The sequence below is a fragment of the Alligator sinensis genome, unplaced genomic scaffold (genome assembly GCF_000455745.1).
Source record: "Alligator sinensis unplaced genomic scaffold, ASM45574v1 scaffold77_2, whole genome shotgun sequence".
NCBI lineage: Eukaryota > Metazoa > Chordata > Crocodylia > Alligatoridae > Alligator > Alligator sinensis.
This window is the reverse complement of record NW_005842016.1, coordinates 2,216,398-2,223,311: the sequence shown is the minus strand read 5'-3', so window position 1 is coordinate 2,223,311 and position 6,914 is coordinate 2,216,398.

Here is a 6,914-nt window from a genome sequence, read left to right as displayed (position 1 = left end):
GGGGAAGAGGTCTGTGCATAAACCTATTTCAATTTAAGGGCCATGAGTGGCTTCACAAAAGCATGTTTTAGTCATTTGAAGGTGAGGAGTACAGATCATCTAAGGAGCCTGGAATATGAATGGCCCCCACCCCTTTTCCTCCCTACCCCACCTGGGGCCCTATTTTTCTCCCACTTCACCATACAACCTTCCACCATTGAATCCTCCTGATGCCTCTGCCACCTAGATCACTCATTACCATGCCACCAGTGGCAGTTTTTCAGCCACCCAATTTGGTGTGGCCTTCCCAGCCACTCAATGTGGTGTGGCAGGAAAGATTGGGAAAACAAGAGTCAGCAGCAGCTGCATGGGAGTTTGGATGAGGAAACATTGAGAGGGGCAACCAGTCTGTCCTGTGTCAGGAACAATGATTAAGACACAGGATCAGCAGTGCCAAACTGGACACCAGCAGTACACAGTAGACACAAAAAAGGTGTTTCACTAATTGATGCCAATTGTTTTCCCACAAGATAATTTCCTATTAAAAGATAATAATAAAATAAAATTGGGATCTTGTGCTCAAGGGTGCCTGGCATAGTTCAAAATGAGTATGCTTCAAGACATCAGCACACATTGAAGCAGTGACTAGAGTACATTTCCAGTCTACTAACAGACACTAATTTCAGTACAAAAAATAAATTTTAATGAAATTGATTCACTTATTAAAGAGGAAGGAATGATCCATAGGCAGGCTCACATGTCTGTGTCAAGCTTTGCAGCAACACCTGCTGTGAAAAAGCATTCATTACAGAAGAAAACTAACAACTGGCCTGCAAAATACATGACGTTATGAGTGAATTCAAGTGGCACCTGATGGGCAAAGGGGTCAGTACCTGGCAAGTCACAAATTTACTTGTATGTGAAATGTACACATGCTGGATTTATCACTATAAAAAGAAGTTTCTTAGAACAACTGGCAATGGTAAAAATAAAACATATTGGAGGTGGTCTACATTGCCATTATAAATCAAAATCTGTCATGAAAACAAACAAAACAGTGCTCATGTACATGGTCATACTATTATGATATATACATGGTGATTTTTCATAATATTCAGTAATGTGTATGAGGATGACTCATGATGTGTATAAGCACCCAAATATAAGTCCTATCCCCTATTCCCAACTCATCACTAAAAAGAAACAATATTTAATCAATTTTAATACTCTAGATAATCATCTCACAACACATGGAGGAGCCACAGAGGCTGAACTTAGGGCTTCCTCTCAGCCCCATGAGGTCTGGAGTTCCTTTGCCATGGCAGGTCTCAGCCAGTCTACCACCTTGGCCATGTTACTGGCTTTATGAAACCTGTAGCCACACATTCCTGGGTCACGTGACTCACTATTTCCCCACCAGATCTCAACTATGCTTCCTACGCCTGGGACAAGCTGCCATTTTCCTTAAAGATCTCTCACTTGTAGCATGAACTGAACTAATGTAGCTAATGTTAACATACAGTGTAATAATAGTAAAATATAACCATGTTAGTCTTGTCCTGTAAGCAACTTGAAAACTCCATTTTGTATCCTTCTGCTTGACATAAGTGAATCAACTCTGCATAGCCTTTATGTATAAGTGTGTGTAAAAGGGTAAATGGTAAGAAAATGGCATAGAGATGGGAGAAGAAGATTTAACTGTTTATGTAAGCAACAAGGCACCAAATGTTAAGTTAACAGCCAGTAACTAACTAACAAATGGTTGAAGAATCCCTTTGAGGCTCAAGGGCACAAAAGAAATTACAGAAAAAGAAATTCTACGAGATGGGCAACAAGAACACTCCAAGGCTAAGATAAGCTGAAGACAAAAGAAGAACAACCGAAAAAACAAAAGCTGGGTATAAAAAAATCCCAAAGCACTGAAACAAAGGATGCCAATCCTTATAAAAAACACTTTGAAAATGCCAAGTTGGGTGAGTCTCTTTCTCTACTGCTGTTTCATCAGAGCACAGATGCATCTGTTCACACTGCTCCAGCTGCTATCATTAAATCTGCTATCTTCAAATCGTCATCATCTACTCAATAAGCCCGGGTTGGCCGCCCTGGGCTGATATTGAGCAACTATTGCTGGTAACTATATCTGGTGTGTGTAGATAAAATAGTTGTTTTGTGTATGTCTATGCCTGTGTGTAATGATGTGTATGATGATTTGTGTGTGTTTGTATAAATAGTGTGCCTGAATCTCTATGTCTTACTCATGTAATCAATAAACATGGCAACTTGCCTTATTACTCTTTATAAAGTCTTGCTTGTAATTTGAGCAATTTGCAATTTGTGTAACATTTTTGGTGGAGAATGTGTGTGGGGGTGAATAAGGTTCTATGTTATTTGTATAGTAAGTCTTGTCTGTATATGTGTTTGTCTGTCTATCTGAAGGTATGCACACTGCCCTGTGGTAGAAGTGCTGGGTATAGTGGTCATGAGTTAGACCGGCCACTTAGAAGAATAGAGGAATACTTAGATACTTGGACAAGTTGTTTAACCATGAAAGCCCACTTTGTGGGTTGTGGATAATTAAGAAGCTCACTTTGTGGGTTATGGACTACCAGGATAGTCTGGACTGCCTATAGAGAGGGGTCTATGGTTTTAGTTTGAGTTTTCTTTGTGAATATTAGGAAGCTCACTTTGTGGGTTATGGACTACAAGGATAGTCTAGACCGCCTATAAGAAAGGGGTCCATTGCTTTGGTATTGAGTTTTGTTTTTGGATTTGGTTATCTTGGAAATTGGACTTTTTGGCATGTTGTACAGATTTGAGTATTAAAAAATGGAGTATACTGGATTTGAGTATTAACAAATGGTAACTAACTTAAAGTAGTAAGAAAAATACAGAAGATGGAAGTTAAAATGTTCAAAAGAAAGACAGTAAAGAGTAAGGCAGATGTAAAAAAAAAAATGTCTAAGATCCCTGCCTACGTATCTACAAGATACGAGTCTTTTAAAACAAGTGCTGCAGTGATTTAGACATAGCCCATGGACCAAGCAGGCAGTAAGATCTGTACCATTGCAGAATTAAAAGACAAATTATATGCAGATATATAATATACCACCACACTCCATAAAAAAGAGGCTAAAAAATCTGTTCCTCCATCTAACTAACTGTTAGGAGGCATTTTAAAGGGGTTAACTGAAATTTGTAGTAAGGTAAAGTTGTATAATAATTGTGACTAGGGGTGTAAGTTTTGTGCAGAAGAGGTGGTTTGTTACTGCTGGCCAGAAAACTTTGTTTGTCTGGGTCAGGCAGAGTAGTGGACATGAGTATATGCTGTGGTCGACTTGGGATTAAGTAAGAACCTCCTATTGTGCTTGCAATAGGAAGCTAGGAGAGAGCAGAGAAAGTCATCTCTCTATTGTAAAGGCTGTATAAATGACAGTGTCCTTGGGGAAGGGTTATTCTTTTATAGATGGTTACAAAAGCAGTTGTGTGTTTTCTGTAAAGTTGTAAGGTGTAAGTTACAAGTGCAAGTTATGGCAAGGTCAAGTGTTATGAAAGCAGTGGAGCTTCAAAGAGATCAGAAATGGTTTAAAAAATGTAAGACAGATACTTTGGAATCCTGTGTGCAAAAAAAAAAAAGAGGCAGCCAGTAGCACAGAAAGAGGCATGTATGCTACTGTAACAAGGTATGTTACTGGACATCTGCTCAGGCAGTGGCACAGAATTTGTGATTAAAAGTGAGGGGAAACTTAGTCTCTCCCCCCACCTGCCCTCCAGGAACAGTGAAGGTCCTAGAAGAGATAGAGATTGTTACAAGAGCATAAGGGCTTGTTTTGAGAAACATCAGGGCACAGCTGTGTAAACAGAGATCAGTGCCCAGAATTACTTTGAGTTACTCTAGGCAGGGAAAGAGCAGTGAGCTTATCAGAGGCATGTTTTCTTTTTTCTCTGCAGAGGCATAGTTAGAACGTTCCTTTTTAAGGTAGGAAAAGTTTTTTTTCTGAAGGAATTATGCATAGTGTGCAATTCATCACCTGTGGTCTTTTAGAGAGAGCTAGAATGGAGCTTACTGGACTCTGTGTCTGTGAGGAAGAGAGACAGAAATTAGTTTTGGTTTGTAGAAGGCAAGGCCAGCACAGAGTGTGCAGCTTTAAAAAAGAGAGAGACAAATCAAAATTTGCTGGATGGATTGGTTTACAAAGAGCAAGGCAAGAAGGGGCCACTGATGCAAACAAATTGTAAAACCTGTAGCCTAAAAAGGGTTATGGTTAAGATCTGCTAATAAAAGAAAAACTAAAAGTTAGGTAAGATCTAAAAAAAGGAAGTGTTAAAATTCTAGAGAGTTGCTAAAGAGAAAGATCTGCTGGAAAAAGTATTGCCATCAGAATTAAAAATAATTGCTAGATCCTGAGACCTGCTGAAAAGTGAGAGTGTTTATGAACAGACTCACAGAGCACAGAAAAAAATGAAGAGTGGGCACTAAAGAGCAGAGCTCAGCCAAAATTTGTGAAAGCATGGAAATCCAGGGATTCAGTCTAAAAAATATGTGTGATGAAGTCGGTGACTTAAAGTCCAGAAGGGGTTAAATCAGGAGAGAATAGAACTGGATGAGCCCAGAGGCTTTGAGGGGAGCTAAAAGAGAGAGAAATCTGAGAGGGGTCTGCAGGGCCCTAAAAGACCAAGTGATTTGGCAGTCCAGAGAAGGGGCACAGAAAAAAGATCACTGTTAGAGCTGCCAGAGCCAGGAGCTTGCAATCTCTACTGGCCCAAGGAGCAGCCAGGAAACCCAAAAGTAAAAAAGTGTGCCTGTAAAAATGAAAGAAGACCATAGTAGGAGAGTAGAAAGTTTGGTCCCGGGTATGACCTAAAACTGCCACCCTCCTGGGTGTGGTTAGTGTGGTGAAGCTACCTGTAGCAGGGTAGTCTCTGCAAAATGCTGCATAATAATCACCCTGGGGAACGGGCAAGGGCGAATATAGGGTGTCTTAAAACCCTAGCTTCCACTGCCTTGTGGGTTACCTTTAATTGGGAAAAGGCTAAGGGGAGCATATCCCGACAGAAAAAAAACTTTTAGTAAAGGTGAAAGAAAAAGAATAAAGTAAAAAAAAAAAAAAAGGCTGGGAGGCAGCTTTTATAAAAAGAGAGATATAGAAAGTGTTTAAAAGAAAGAAAGGAAAAAAAAAGAAGAGATTAATAGAGTTTAAATGCTAGAGCAGGTAGAAGAAAAGAGTAAGAATGTAATTTTAAAAATAACTGCTTTAAAGCAGGAAAAAAGACACAGTTGCTTTAAAAAAAAAAAAAAAAAGTTGTGTCCTGATCTCAGAGTGCCTGAGGCTATGCTGTAGTCTGTTTAGGTTAAGTACAACAACTTCTAAGCACTGAAACAAAGGATGCCAATCCTTATAAAAAATACTTTGAAAATGGCAAGTTGGATGAGTCTTTCTTTACTGCTGTTTCATCTGAGCACAGGTGCATCTGTCCACCCTCCTCCAGCTGTTATCATTAAATCTGCTATATTCAAATCATCATCATCTACTCAATAAGCTGAGGTTGGCCACCCTGGGCTGATAATGAGCAATTATTGCTGGTAACTATATGTGGTGTATGTGTAAATAAAATAGTTGTTTTGTTTATGTGTATGCCTGTGTATAATGAAGTGTATGATAATTTGTGTGTGTTTGTATAAATAGTGTGCCTGAATCTCTATGTCTAACTCATGTAATCAATAAACACGGCACCTTGCCTTATCACTCTTTATAAAGTCTCGCTAGTAATTTCAGCAATTGGCAATTTGTGTAACACACTCCTACTGGTTCCTCCGGGACCTTGGAGCTAACTGGTTGCTCCATGGTTCCCTCCTTTTCAGTAATAGGGTAAGGGCTCCATTAAAAAGAGCTAAAAATAACCTCTGTGTAAATGCGTAGATACAGCCATGGAGACCAAACTTCAGTAGCAGCTAGGGTTTTAGTTCTTGGGAGGATTAATAAACTGAAAATTAGGCTCTGTCTCTATGCAAGCATAGTTCTTGGGGAAAAAATATTTTTGTCTGTGTTCTGACTCATCATTTCAGGGTGTTGGGGGGGAGGGGTGCAAAAATATTGTGTTATACTTGTGGCTACACTCAAGAACCAGACCTCAAACTGTGCTGAGAAAATGAATTCTATATAGATTTATACCCTGATTTTGCAAAACCTTACCATGGTCTTAACTTTACTCACTGTGTGCTGTCATTGCAAGCCCTTGGGCAGTTAGAGCCTTTGCAAATTCTTCAGGGGAGAGACTTATATTTAATTTAAATGTTTATATCTCCCAAAAGAATGGGGCCCTGATTTTGACTGGGACATCTTGGGGGTACCACAGGATAAACAGCCAATGAATATTATGTTTGGAGTTACCATATGCCACTATTACATATGGTTTCCCAAGCCTTCTTTAAACATTCAAGATCCATATAATATTTTGAAAACTGCTTCATTGTTGTTGGTCTTGTTTTTAACAGTTTGCCCAAGGAACCCAAAACAACAGCAGCTTCTCTCTGCCTTACTCTCTCTAAGATACAGACAGAAGTAACAGTTGCATGCTAAGAGTGTGCTTTTCCTGTAAAGTAAGCCAATACAATTATTGGCTTTTTTTGAAGCAGACTATGGGCTTACATTCATTTTATAGTCAACCTAAACCACCAGGTCTTATTCTGAAGTACTGCACCCTAAACAGTCTTCTTCAGTCTGCATTTGTTAGTATGTGTGTTTCCTCTGAAAGTCAGGGACTTCCATTTGATTAATTTTGGACCACTTGCATTTATGTCATTATCAATCCTAATCCTATCCTTCAGTGCCACAGAGGTTGATACCTCTGCAAATTAGATAAGTGTTCACACAGTACCATCCTCTAGTCTTAATCATTAATGGAAATATTAAAAAAATACCAGACACAGTACAGAC